The 15,135-nt window shown below is 46.8% G+C and overlaps 1 pseudogene; it reads right to left on the bottom strand.

Moving 5' to 3' along the window:
• Positions 1 to 5,457: 5,457 nt before the first annotated feature.
• LOC115560093 (histone H2A-like) lies at positions 5,458 to 5,841 on the bottom strand (annotated as a pseudogene).
• Positions 5,842 to 15,135: the final 9,294 nt, after the last annotated feature.

Here is a 15,135-nt window from a genome sequence, read left to right as displayed (position 1 = left end):
GTCCGCCGGGGCCCGCGTATATCTGCGACCTGCGGCCGTGATTGAGGCCCACGCTGTTGGTGGGCGGGGACTACAAATTTTTCAGTGCTACGGCTCACGCCTAGGGCATAGTTGCCAAGTCCGGTTATAATACGCGACTTTGGGCTTGTATTTACAAGAAGTCGCTTGGAAAAATGTGGAGTTGCGGGTTGCGTTTTTTTGGGCTTATTTTTAGAAACTTGGTTGCTTAAAACCAAAAATATGGCATGTTTATAGGCATATTTATTACGTTAGGATTTAATCCCTTGGGGATCAATAAAGTATATATCTATCTAATCAGTTCTCATTTGCGCGTAGTAACGCGCGAATGAAACTGATGCGCACGCAAACTCGTCGTGCATGATACCTAACGTGACGCGGGTAAATCCCAACAACAAAAAAAGTCAAGCTGGCTGGCATAGCATGCAAGTTACAGAGATTGTTTTAGCGATAGTGGTTCATAGTGGGAATTGGTGTAATGGCCACAAAGTGGTCGAAGTATGGAAAAAAATACAATCCTGACTGGGAGAGGGAGAGAGAGCTCAAAGATTGGATTCGTCCCGTTACAGGGGATAACAGTAAGGCTCTCCATGCAGACCTTAAGCAGCATGCTAGCACAGAAAAGCATAGAAGGAATGCTAAACCATTCTCATCATCAAGATTAACGGATCTTGGATTCTCAGTAGTAAAACCATCAACCAAAAGCCAAGTGACAGAGCTTCGGCTCGCAAACCTATGTGGCATGTCACACGTCTAAATGCTGCATTGATTTCTTGGGGGAAATAATTGGCACAGATTGTGACATGGACATGAGCATTCACCGAACAAAATGTGCAGCACTAATTAAAAACGTTGTTGCCCCGTGCATGTTCAACGACCTACTGAAAGATATCGGGGAGTCTCGCTACTCTCTCATCATAGATGTAAGCACTGACATCAGTAGTATTAAGCAGCTGTGTGCTGCCATCAGGTAATTCACCACCTCTCTGAAGAAGATTGTTTCCACCTATTTAGGTTTAATCGATTTGCAGGGAGAAAATGCCGTGGCCATAGCTTCCACTCTGACTACGTTCCTAGAAAGCGTGGGAATCGATTTCATGCGGTGTGTGGGCCAAGGAACAGACGGCTGCAGTGTAATGGTCGGGAATAATAACTCCGTCTACAAACACCTCCGTGCAAAAAATGAGAAGCTTCAACTAGTTAAGTGTGTCTGTCACTCTGCGCAAGCAACGCTGTCAAAACACTGCCCAGAAATCTGGAGTTCCTGATTTCTCAGTCGCACAGGTGGTTTTCTCACAGTGCGAAGAGACTCCGAGAGTTTGCCAGAATATACGAAACCATTAACCCTGGAGAAACACCATTGAAACTTGCACAGCTCTCTGGCACAAGGTGGCTTTCCTTCTACAACTGTTGTGTGCAATTGTTGGGTCAGTGGGATGACCTAAAGTTGCATTTTCAATTGTGCAAGGACGCGTAACACTGCTATGAAGCCGAGCACCTGCACCAGATGTACTGCGACCCTATCAATAAGCTGTATTTGCAGTTCCTCATGCCTATCTTGCAGGAGTTCTCAAGAGTAAACAAACTTTTTCAGTTGGAGATCGGAAACGCCTTCAAAATGCTCGACTGCTTGCAGACTTTTTTCCGTCCCTTGGTGTCAAAAATCCTGACTCCCAACGCCATCCCGCCGTCCGGTTTACGTCTGATTGATGTTAATTTGGATGACACAAGCAATCATATGCCCCTGTCTGGGGTGAACTTCGGGGTGCAGTTCCCCATCGCCCTTGGAGAGGCCAATGTTTATAGTGCTTTAGAGATGGGAATGAAGACCATATGTCGGGATTTTCTTTTCGAGTCTGCGAGACAGGTTCAGAACAGGCTGCCAGCCAACATAAACCTGTGGAGGTCCATGGCAGTGTTCAGCCCATCAGTGATGCTATCTCAGAGCAAGCCACCGCTATCCACCGTCGCAGTTTTAAAGCTGTATACTGGAGATTTAGGAAAGCTGGACACCCAATATCAGGCTGTACACTTCCATGAGTGGGACATAAAAGGAGACCACCAAGCGGAAGAGTTCTGGGCCGATGTCCTAAATTATCGGGACAGCAGCGGGGAGCAATGTTTCAAAGACCTTGCACTATTTGCACTTTCATTCCTCGCAATGCCCCTCAGTAACGCCGACGTGGAAAGGTTTTTTTCCCAAATGAATCAGGTGAAATCCAAACTCAGAAACCGCATGGGCCAGAAAACATTGAGTAGCATCCTAAGCATTCGCTACGGCCTGCGACGAGTGGGAATATGCTGCAAAGGCTTCGCCCCAACAGCGTAGATGCTTCAGAGGTTCAATGTAGGAATGTACAGCGATGGAGAGCAGACTCCGGGGACGAGTGAAGCAGACTAAGCGAGTGATTTCCTTCTTTAAGGTAGGCTAAACGGGGGCATTGATTTTCGGGTGCATTTAGGCCATATTAACCTATATTTAGGAGAGAGAGAAATATGTGGTCCTGTATGTTAGGCTATCACTCAGTACTGTCCTTGTCTTCTTCTCTTAAGGCCACATTCTATGCTGCAGTCAGAGATGGATAGAGGACAGGATTAAGGATCCTTTGTACAGTAGTGCAGCAGGCTAGTGTTCCAGAGATGGCTGTGTGCACCGAAACATTGGTTCAAGATTTAAAGCATTCTCATGGTTCTCATCATTCTTTGGATGGATGCTGTTTATTTCTTCTGATAGATGCTGTTAATTCTCATGTGGATGGATGCTGTTAAAGTTTTCATAATTCTTTAGATGGATTATTTTAATGAAGTATAATTTGATATAAGTAGCCTATGTCTGATCTTTATGTTAATATTCTAGCTAATCCATATTTTTTCAGTTTCAAACCTCATTACTTGTAACCAAACCAGGCCTTCATCTAAAAGTCTTCTTCTAAAGGTATTCGCATCAATGTCATCCATGTCTGTACCATGATTTTTAGGTAACTTTTTTGTAAAACTTGAAAAATAAAGTAAGTTTTGGCTTTGGAAAAGTAATTATTTCACTCATTATACATATAGGCGGCTTTGGGGGCCTTTTTAGGCATTGGGCTTCTTTTTGATGTGAGAGTTGCTTATTTGTGTCGCGAGAGTTGGCAACACTGGCCTTGGGATAACCCAATAGCGATAGCCTTAAAAGGCGAAGCCTATACGACATAGAACCTCTTTATAGTCTTACAGGGAAAGGCTTTCAAAAACCCAGGGGGTAGAGAATCGTTGTGTGAATGTAAGGAAATTACTTTAAATTAAGTATGAGAAACATCTTGCCATCTTGCAATCGTGAAACCAGTGTTGATAAAGGCAGAGTTAACAAAGGGCCCTGTTTAAAGGGAATTCCATGTGTCGTTTATTACACCTCCAGATATCCCTCTGCCATGAGCCCCTTACCTCATGTCTAGATCAGAGCTGGCCCAAGGGTGAAGATGGCCAGTGTAGCAGTTATCCCTCTGTAGTCAATGAATTCAGTCAGTTCACTTAGGTAAATAGGTTAAGTATAGAGTATATAAGTATATAAGTATATAAGGTAAGCATTGCTACAATTCAAGCTAAACATTAAACACTGTATTATTAATATATTATCTTTGAAGGACAGGTCAACAAATGCCTACATCCTGAGGGGCATTCACACGTGTCACTCATTCACACCATTTTCCTTTCAAATGGTGACCCCCCCCCCCTGCGGTCTCCCTTTGTGACGGAATGAGACAGGTTTCCCTGTCTCATTGTACTTTTACACTAACTTAGAGGACAGAGTTAAATGGTCAATACTCTGGTTAGTCAGACACTGTCAGCCGGGTTGCCCGTAGTAAAGAGCGTTGTACTGCATGTAGGGGGAAGCCACACAATTAAGGTATATAACTTGAAGCCTGATCAGGAGTTCTCTGCAAACCAACTCAGGTTGTGTTGTTGCTTCTGTGAAAGTCATCGTTTTTTGTACTTATTGAAGTCGCTTGGGTTAAAAGCGTCTGCTAAATGCCCTCAATGTAAATGTAAATGTTATGTAGATGGCATAGCCCTCCTGATGGTCTTTCTGCGCTTCTTGCCGCCCTTTACTGCCGTCTTATCGACGGATTTCTTGGTGTTTGAGATACCATAATTAGAATTGTCCACAGGCTTCTTACTTAGATAAACCAGAACAAAAGATTTGAGAAAGTTCTCAGATTGCTTACTGGTGCAATGAAACAAACAATGTGCCTCACCAGTTACAGCCGGTTCAACACATATCATTCTAATTGAAAAGTACACGTTTTAAAAGCAAAAGCTGAAGCATGTCTAAGGCACATTCTAGAGTTTATGTTTTTAGAATAACCTTTAACTTATTCACGTTTAGCTCAGAGCTAAGAGTCCAGAGCACATTGTAAAGAAGGCTAGCATGCGTCGTTTGTTTTGTATTTACAGCAGACCGCTTGTTTCTGTGGAAACGCTACACTTCATTCACGTCGTTCTGTTTAAGCACAAAGTCTCCAACAATAGATGACTGGAAAACATCTATTAGCATAACTCACTGATTGCGCTGGTGAGGAGGCACCAGGGAGAGGCTTAGAGGAGGGGCTATGGCCTAGAGAAGGGGCTAACAGGGCCTAGAGGAGGGGCTAACAGGGCCTGGAGGAGGGGATAACAGGGCCTAGAGAAGGGGCTAGGGAGAACAGGCCCTAGAGGAGGGGCTAACAGGCCTAGAGAAGGGGCTAGGGAGAGGGCCCAGAGGAGGGGCTAACAGGCCCTAGAGGAGGGGCCAGGGAGAGGGCCTAGAGGAGGGGGCCTTCCTCCCTTTCCGCGTCCAGACAAGTTCAGCTGTTAGTTTAACAGTACAATGAGGTAGTTGGTGCACCCAGCCAAATTTAAAGGCTTACTGAGGACCCGAGAGAGGTGAAGGCGTGGAATCCAGAACAGGCCACTCCCATTGACTCTTAAGAACGCATTTCAGAATTAAAATAATGGAGATTGTTGGGGAAAATATCCTTTCAACATGATCATGTTTCTGTTTGTGTAAAGTTCTATCTACAATTAAATGATATGCATGAACTCTATTACTATAGGTATCTAAATTAGTCAGTTATTAAAAGTGAAGGAGCCAACGTTTAATATACAGGGGGGCCTGATGGACATTGGTCACTCCAATTGGTGTGTAACCCAAATATCTGAAATTAGCATTTCACATGGTTTGATTGAATGCAGATTAGCCTTATGGCCATCGACACAAATAGGCCTACTAGCGACTCAGATATTAATTCCTTACTGGATTAGTATCACTGAAACTTTGTTGCAAAACAGGGCTTATATTTCAATGTCCACTTGATTTTAGTTGAACTGCTGTGGGACTACCTTAATACCACTGAGTGATTAGCTCTTAAGAGAATATGTGGTTGGCTCTTAAAAGAGCCATTGGGTTGCTGGGTTTCTGATTTACTTCTTGGCAGGCTTCTCAGTTTTCTTGGGCAGAAGGACGGCCTGGATGTTAGGCAGCACACCGCCCTGAGCTATGGTCACTCCACCGAGGAGTTTGTTGAGCTCCTCATCATTACGCACAGCCAGCTGCAGATGGCGGGGGATGATACGGGTCTTCTTGTTGTCGCGGGCAGCATTGCCGGCCAACTCCAGCATCTCAGCGTTCAGATACTCAAGCACGGCCGCCAGGTAGACTGGAGCACCTGCTCCGACACGATGAGCATAGTTGCCTTTGCGAAGAAGTCTGTGCACACGGCCAACGGGGAACTGGAGCCCGGCACGGGATGACCTGGTCTTGGCCTTCGCCCTTGCTTTACCTCCGGTCTTTCATCTTCCAGACATGTTGAATAAGTAGTTCAATTGAAGTTCCAAAGTGCTCACATCAGGGTCCGACTGGAATATATAGAGACCAAGGTCTTTGCTCATTGGCCAGCTCAAACTTCCGTAAAATAGACCAATCACGGTAAAACTAAAATATGTGACACGCCCTTAAGGTGGCAGTGTGGACAGAAAGACAAGGTCCTAAATTAAAAGTAACAGATTAAAATAATTTATATCAGTAGCGAAAACCAACGCCTGAACCAAGCTGATAAAAAAAGGAATAGGGAGAGCAGGGTCGATTGAAACACTTTAAACGTCTTTTTCAAAGATGACGTTACACATACAAATAATTTCAACATGTGAAACAACTCACATGTGTGTTCTCTTAGTTGCAAATGTAATTTAATACATATGTTGGATGATCGATAAAGGTTTTTTGCGGCGCTTTACAGAGTGCAACTACAGCCGCTATGACTGGCTAACGGCTAGCACCGTTCAGAACAATCTGTTCTACTCGCCGTCTTTGCTGTTCAGCATCAGTGAAGGGACATGGAACAGCGCCGGATTTAGCAGTCTTAACAGCTTCACCAAGGCAACTTTTAAACATTAGGCCATGGGTGATGGGTGAGTTTTTCTTTGCACTGTGCAGGAGCGATAATGTTGTTGTGGTACTTTAGTTCATAATGCTTTTTTTTTTAATGATTTAAACACAAATATATTGCTGGAATTTGGGCAGTAGGCTTAATGGTAATGCTCTGTGTGGATGCCGCTTAATAAGCTTATTAAATTAACCCGTTCACTACTATTCCTGTGGGATTAATATTCTGGCTGGAATAGCTGTTGTAAAATATGTGGCATAAAGACTTGTATGTTTCATTTTTGTTAATGAAATGATGTTGCACACGCTATAGGCTACTTTATTTAACCCGTTGAAGTTGCGAAAGCATCCGGTGAAAATAACAATAACTCTGAACACTTGTTTTTGTGTCATGAGTGTGATGTGCAATCTGGTTGTGGAATAAGGAAAGATCTGATGGTGTTGCTGAATTACTCTAGCTCTGCGGTAATGCAAAGTGGTGTGCGTGTGCGCTTTGTTGTTGCTGAAGATCAACTGTCTTGTTGTGGATGTTGTGCAGTAGCGCATATTGTGGCTGTGTTGGCGGTATTACCACCTAATATGACATTTGTGTGCATGTCTGAGTGTTTGGGGGTTGGCCGTTGGTGGAGTTCGTAACTGAAGGCCCTGACTTAAACCCCACGGTACGCTACTGCATTTCACTGATTTTGAATCGTATTATCGTACGCTCCCTCACTAAGCCTCTTCACCACTCACAGTCAGTGAACGAGTCAGCCAGTCAGCGACTAGTCGGTCTGGGGGGGGTCGAGTCTGTGAAAGAATGAGACGAATGAGAGAGAAGAATACGTTTGGTTCCTCGTTAAAGATTTGTTAATTGGAACTGAGGCGGTCGCGAAAGACCCATCACTATTGAGGACCACCTTTAAGAAATGAAATGTAAGCAAGACAGAAGGCCCAGGGCCCGACCAGATACTGAAAGCATCTGTAAATTGGCTTACAAAGGGTTTCACTACGCTATCAAACCCCTCGTTACAGCAAGCTGCATTTCCAACTTGTAACTTGTTCCAGCGTCACACAACAAAACCATTATCCCCCCTGATCTAGATAAGCAACAGCTACTCCTGTCCTCCTGTGCTTAGGATTTGCACAGTGCTCATGGGAAATTTACATCTTCTCTGATTGACTACAGCGTACGTTGGAATGGCAACCAGACCTCCTTCATTCTCATCCTAAACAAACAGCAATGTGTGCTGAGTGTTGACATAAGTATGTATGATTGACTGTGATGTATTCTGTACTGTATATCTGTTCCACACCACAAGGGGGCGTTATCAGTTTGATAACGGATGTGATATGATTGGTGACGTCATGCCCCCTATTAATATGAATGTTCCGGACTTGATCATTCTCTTAGCCCGCTCCCAACATGAAGGCTGGAAGAGCAGTTTAGTTATTTACTATAAAATAAATATGCCTTGAGGCTGAAGACTAAAACTCGTCTCGTCTACTTTTCTGTTGTTGCACTGTTGGACTCCTGCTGTGTTTAGTAGTGCTCCTGCTAACAGGTTATGGGCCCAGTAACGACGACGATAGTTGCAACAATGGAAAGTGGCGGCAAACGTTAGCTAGTCAGCAAAAGTGTGTTAGCTAGTTAGCGCGGTAAAACCGGGAAGCTAACAAAGCTGAGGAGAATGGCACATCAAAAGGCAAAGTGGCCGATGTTTGACGGTAGGGCCGAAGAATATGAGCTCTGGGAAGAACGGATGCTGGGCTGTATGCACCGTGTCAAGTTAAAAGAGACTATTCTGAACGAGCCTGGTGGACCGCTGACGGCTGAGATAGAGCCAAGGATGAGGAGCTGAATGCTGATGCTTACTGTTCGTTGGCGCCATTGCTTGATAACGTGAGCTTGGGACTGATATTCAGAGACTGTAAAAATAAGGGACGCGAGAGTCTGCAAGTGTTGAGAGAGCACTACATTGGCAAAGGAAGGCCACGGATTGTTTCGTTATACATAACGTTAACCTCGCTGAAGAAAGCGGACACTGAGACTGTGACAGAGTACATACTAGGATTGCCTAGTAACGGGGACGCTGGCGAGTCTAACGCCGCTCTGTATGGCTTGTTTTTATTCAGTATTTCCGACATTTCTCACGATTGCATTGAACATTTTGCCGTTTTTTTGGTCTTTAGTAGTTTAGCTAAGTCTACTAGTTATATATAGTCACTTTTCGCTATTGTCAGTGCGCCAGTTTTCTTTATTTCTACGTGTTTTTACGTGAGGTCGTACAGTTGGTGGACGCTGTTGCCTTTTGAACGCTGTTGCTGCTGCTGCTCACCGGAACGTCATTTTTGAACATTATTTTTTCGCGATTTTCTTTTTCTTTCTAGTCTTTTAACTTTTTCATCAGTTTTCTTTTGCTTACTTTCAACACCTTCTGTCTGAAACCCTTCTGGACCCTTCTGGACCTCGGATCGGACTACAAAGTTAAGTTAAGTAACTGCGTCAGTTTTCTTGATTTATTCATTTATTTCTGAACGTTAAACGTCTGCGTGTTTTGTGTTTTTGTGCGTGGAGTCGTGCAGCTGTTGGTGGATGACACCTGCTGGCCGGCTAGACTGCTGATAACCCCCAGCGCCGGCGCCGTCCAACTGGCTTCCCCGTCTCCAGCGTAGCTACAACCGGCTTGCTCCACTCCTCTGCCTCCGCTGTGCTGGCTCTGTGGCTTCACCATAATCGCCTGGATCTACCGCTGGCTTCTTCCGACTTCACAACCTGTGGATTTTAACCTGTTCCTCTGGATTGCGCTATGTTTGACTCTCACGTAACGAGTGCATCTCTGCCGCTCCGTTACTCGGTAACGGAGATGTTACGTCTACGGATCTTCTCAAGGACCCAACCACCTCAGCTTGCATCCCACCAGGACATTCTCAAACGACCAAAATACATCCACCGAGGCTCTGGACGGAATTTTCAGTACACTCACACCAGCAACAAAAACATCCGCTCCTTCTGGTCCACTGGGCCCCGCCCTCTTCCTCGCACAGCCCGTACGGTCAGTCCCGTCAATCACAGTGTCCTGTCCCCTCTGCTCAAAGCAACCTGCTACACTCCACTCACCTGTCTGAAACTCTGTCTGCTGAACACCAGATCCCTCAGTAATAAGGCCCTTTTGATAAATGACTTTATTGTTGACGAGAGCCTAGACATTCTCTGCCTCACTGAGACCTGGCAACAACCAAATGACTTCTCCCATCTAAATGAAGCTGTCCCACCAGGTTTTTCTTTTATTAGCAAACCCCGGGTTAATGGGAGGGGGGGTGGCCTCGCTCTCCTCCATCGTGATAACATCAAAGTCACCACTGTCACAGTCCCCCTTCACTCCTCCTTTCAATGTTTAGCTGAAAAACTCTCCGGCCCCAAACCCACTATCATTGTCACCATTTACAGACCACCAAAACCCTCCGCCGTTTTCCTCAATGAATTCTCATCACTACTTACATCTGTATGTGCAATGTCCCCCACTGTTATCCTCCTTGGTGATTTCAACATCCACATTGACAACCCATTCTGTACTTTTGCTAATGACTTCACATCACTTCTGGACTGTCTTGGCATCACACAACATGTCAACCTCCCAACCCATAACAAAGGTCACATTCTGGATTTAATCTGCTGCACTGACATCACTCCCACTAACCTTGATGTCATTGATTTCCCCATCTCCGACCACAAAGCTGTACTTTTTGACATTCATACCCAAGTCCACAAAACCAAGGAACAACGGACCATCTCCTTCAGAAACATCAAACTTATCAACACCACAGACCTCTCCACCATGATCAGCTCCTACCCCAACCCTCCCCCAGCTTCCTCCCTGACTGACCTGGTGACTCACTACAATAACTGCCTCTCCTCCTCCCTCACCACCCTGGCCCCCCTGAAAACCCGCTCAGTCTCATTCACCCACACTGCTCCCTGGTTCACTCCTCATCTGCGCCAGCTCAAAGCCACTGGTCGTCGACTGGAGCGACTCTACAATAAGACAAAACTCACTGTACACCGCCAAATGTATTCGGACCACCTCCATCACTACAAGAATGCCCTCACCACTGCCAAAACCTCATACTACTCCAACCTCATCAACACTGGTACAGGCAACAGCAGAGTCCTCTTCTCAACAGTCAACCACTTACTTCAGCCTCCTAAATATCTCCCTCCAGATATTTCCACCACCCAATGCACTGCGTTCCTTGACTTCTTCAGCTCTAAAATCAACACCATTCACCAACAACTGGCCTCATCTCGCACCCCCTCTGATGACCCACCCTGGATGATCACCTCTGGCCAACCTCTCATCAGCTCCCTCTCTGACTTCACCCTAGTAACAGAACAGACCGTCTCAGAACTCATCCGCAAAGCCAAAACCACCACCTGTCAGCTCGATCCTCTTCCCACCTCCCTTGTCAAAGCATGTCTTCCGTCCATCTCCCCCATGATCACCAACATAATTAACTCCTCCCTCACTACTGGTACTGTACCCCTCACTCTCAAGCTGGCTGGCATCACTCCCATCCTGAAAAAACCTGGTGCTGACCCATCTGACCTTAACCATTACCGGCCCATCTCCAATCTCCCTTTCATCTCCAAAACACTTGAAAGGGTGGTTGCCGCACAACTACAGTCCCACCTCGACATTAACAATCTCCACGAACCGTTCCAATCTGGCTTCCGTCCAAAACACAGCACTGAAACAGCCCTAGTCAAAATCACCAACGACCTCCTCCTTGCAGCCGACTCTGGATTACTCACCATTCTCATCCTCCTCGATTTCAGCGCAGCATTCAACACCATCTCCCACCCTCTGCTCCTGGACCGCCTAGCTGGTATTGGGATCACTGGTGCTGCACTCTCCTGGTTTACATCCTACCTCACCGGCCGTCAACAATTTGTTCAACTAAGCAACCACAAGTCTGGGTGTTCAGATGTCTCACTGGGTGTCCCCCAGGGGTCAGTCTTGGGTCCACTCCTCTTCACCACTTACCTCCTCCCGCTGGGCACACTCCTCCGTCACCATGGGGTCCATTTTCACTGCTACGCTGACGACACACAGGTCTACATCTCTACCAAACCCACCGCTGCCATCCCCCCCACCTCCCTCATCACGTGCCTGGAAGAGATCCGGAGCTGGTTGAGCAGGAACTTCCTGAAACTCAATGGAAACAAGACCGAGGCCCTGCTCATCGGATCCAAATCCACCCTCACTAAATCACAACACACCCCAGCTCCACTCATAATTATCGATGGATTCCCAGTACCCTTCTTCTCCAAAGTCAAGAGCCTCGGTGTCATCCTGGACAACACCCTCTCATTCGCACCCCATATTCACAACATCACCCGGACTGCATTCTTCCACCTCCGCAACATCGCCAGACTCCGCCCATCACTGACCCAATCCAGCACTGAAATCCTAGTTCACTCATTTGTCACATCACGCATAGACTACTGCAACGCCCTCCTCACCGGACTCCCCACCAAACTCATCAACAGACTGCAGATCATTCAGAACTCAGCCGCCCGGATCATCACCCGCACCAAATCATCTGACCACATCACCCCTGTCCTCATTCAACTTCACTGGCTCCCAGTACACTACCGTATCCAATACAAAACCCTACTCCTCACCTACAAAGCTCTCCACAACCTAGCCCCCAGTTATCTCTGTGACCTCCTCCAAGAATACACTCCCTCCCGCTCCCTCCGCTCAACCTCTGCTGGACTACTATGTATCCCCACATCACGACTCACTACAATGGGTGCCCGGTCATTCAGCTGTTCAGCACCGAGGCTCTGGAACTCCCTCCCCCCACACATAAAACAATCAGACACCATTACAACCTTCAAGTCACAACTCAAAACTCACCTGTTCAAACTCGCACACAACGTCTAACTGATCACTGTTTTGATTGTTTTTTTGTTTTGTTTTGTCTTGTTTTTGTTTTATTTATTTCTTATTGCTTATGTTTATTTATTTTTACACAATGTCTTGTTTTTTTAAATAATGTATGATGACTATATGCTCTGTAAGGTGACCTTGGGTGTCTTGAAAGGCGCCTCTAAATTAAATGTATTATTATTATTATTATTACATTATCCGGGCGGAGCAGATCTTCACAGCACTCAGAGGTGCAGGCGAGGCACCGAGTGAGGGGTTGATCGTGGCTATGATTATGCGGGGACTTCCAGAGAACTACAAGCCGTTTACGCTGATGGTAACCCACGGTTCAGCCGAGATGAAACTGGCGGAGTTCAAGGCTAAGCTGCGAAACTTCGAGGCGTCGGAGGATGCTGAGCCAGTAACCGAGATGGCGGGAGAAAGGGTGCTGAAGGCTCGCGCAGCACTGAAGAAAAAGAACAGCGGATCTTCGACAGAGATGGTGTGTTGGCGGTGCGGTGAAAGGGGACATCGAAAAGATGAGTGCACAAGAAAAGTTTGGTGCGGTTCCTGCAAAAGCACAAGCCACAGCGACAACGCCTGCAGGAAGAAAGAGCGTGCACAAAGGTCCAGTTGTGCTCGCGCTGAAGATCACGGCGGTGGTGGCGGCGGCAGCAGCGGTGGTAGCAGTGGCGGTCGGGCAGCGAATGGTGGACGGATCGAGGCGCGGGGACCCGCGAGAGTCGACTTCACATTCCGGGCAGAGACCGAGGACACCTGCAAGCCAGCGCAGCAGCGGCAGATTGAGGGAAAAGGGCTGATCGTCGACACTGGCACGACATCCCACATGCTGAACGACAGGAGCCGGTTCAAGTCCTTCGACAGCACATTCAAGCCGGAGAGCCACAGCATGGAGCTGGCCGACGGGAGGCGGACATTCGGGTTGGCGGAAGGCAGAGGAGACGCACAGGTGTGTCTCACCGACAGCGACGGACGAACGTGTACAGTGACTCTCAAGAACGCCCTGTACATCCCTTCGTTCCCACAAGAACTCTTCTCCGTGAAGTGTGCCACTGCACACGGTGCCAAGGTACTCTTCGAGGAAGGTAACGATGTTCTTGTAGCGCCTGATGGTGCAAGGTTTAGCATTCAAGTGTGTGACAGAATGTACTACTTGCAAACCAAGTGTGATGACAATGATATGTGCAATGTTAGCCATGATATTCAAACCTGGCATGAAATTATGGGGCATTGTAACTATGAAAACATACTGAAACTGCAGGATGTAACCCTAGGCATGCACATTAAGGGTGCAAAACGTAAGCCTGAAAAGGAATGTCATGTGTGCATAGAGGGGAAGTTTACTCGGACGAGAAACAGAAATGCAACAGACAAGGTGAAAACACCACTGGAGTTGGTAAACACTGATCTAGCTGGTCCAGTGACCAATGGTTCAATCGAGGGTTACAGGTACATGCAATCTTTCACAGAAGTGTACACAGGAGTAATATTCACATACTTCCTCAAAGCAAAGAGTGATGCCGTACTGGCTACTGAAAAGTTCTTGGCTGACATAGCGCCTTATGGCAGTGTGAAATGCATCCGGTCAGACAACGGGACCGAGTTCACAAGCAGAGAGTTTAAGACACTCCTGCGAAAGAACAAGATCAGACAAGAGACGTCCTGTCCTTACTCCCCACACCAGAATGGGATAGCTGAGAGGGAAGGGCGCACTCTCTTTGAGATGGCAAGGTGTAAGCTCATTGACAGCAACTTACCTAAGAGTCTATGGCATTACGCCGTTCAGGAAGCAGCATACACCAGAAACCGATGCTTTAACAAGCACATAGGCACAACACCATACACAGCACTGACAGGGAAGAAGTGTGATCTAGCCAAGATGCACAAATTCGGGTCAGAGTGTTATGCGTACATACAAGACAAGGGTAAACTAGATCCCAGGTGTGAGAAGGGTCTTTTCGTAGGGCACGACAAAGGCAGCCCAGCCTATCTAGTTTACTACCCCACCAAAGGTAAAGTGCAGAAGCACAGACTGGTCAAGTTTATCACTAAGACCACATGTGACAGCGAGACTCAGACTCAGGACTTAGGACTTGACCCCATTGTAAATAGTGAGAAGACCGACGCACCACAGCCCAGTGCTCAGAGCACAGACGTACAGACTGACAGTCCACAATCCCCAGAGGATGATGGCGAGGAGCACCAAAGGGTGACGCCACAGGCCCCAAGCAGTGGGAGGTACCCCACTAGAGAGCGTAAGCCCCCAAGTTATCTCTGTGATTATGCTACTGAGGATGATAGTGGTGATGATGATAGCACACTCACCAGTGTTGACTATTGCAACCGAGCAGTGTGTGGTGTGCCAATGGCCTTTAAGCAGGCTATGACATCACCACAAGCAGGTAAATGGAAGAGGGCAATGGACGAGGAGATGCAGTCATTAGAGGAGAACGAGACCTTTACCCTGACAAAATTGCCAGAGGGCAGAAAGACAGTGGGAGGTAGGTGGGTATACTCAATTAAAGAGGGTGGTGATGGGTGTGAGCAGTACAAGGCCAGATTTGTGGCGAAGGGGTATAGCCAGAGAGAGGGGATAGATTATGGTGAGACATTCTCCCCCACGGCAAATATGACCAGTGTGCGTGTAGTCATGCAAAAGGCAGCACAAGAGAACTTGGTACTACACCAAATGGATGTAAAGACGGCGTATCTACACGCACCCATTGACCGAGAAATTTACATGGAACAACCTGAAGGTTATGAAAAAGGGGGAAACAATCT

The sequence above is a fragment of the Gadus morhua genome, chromosome 2 (assembly GCF_902167405.1).
Source record: "Gadus morhua chromosome 2, gadMor3.0, whole genome shotgun sequence".
Classification (NCBI taxonomy): domain Eukaryota; kingdom Metazoa; phylum Chordata; class Actinopteri; order Gadiformes; family Gadidae; genus Gadus; species Gadus morhua.
Note: the sequence above shows the minus strand (reverse complement) of the source record. Positions and strands in the feature narration are given on the sequence as shown.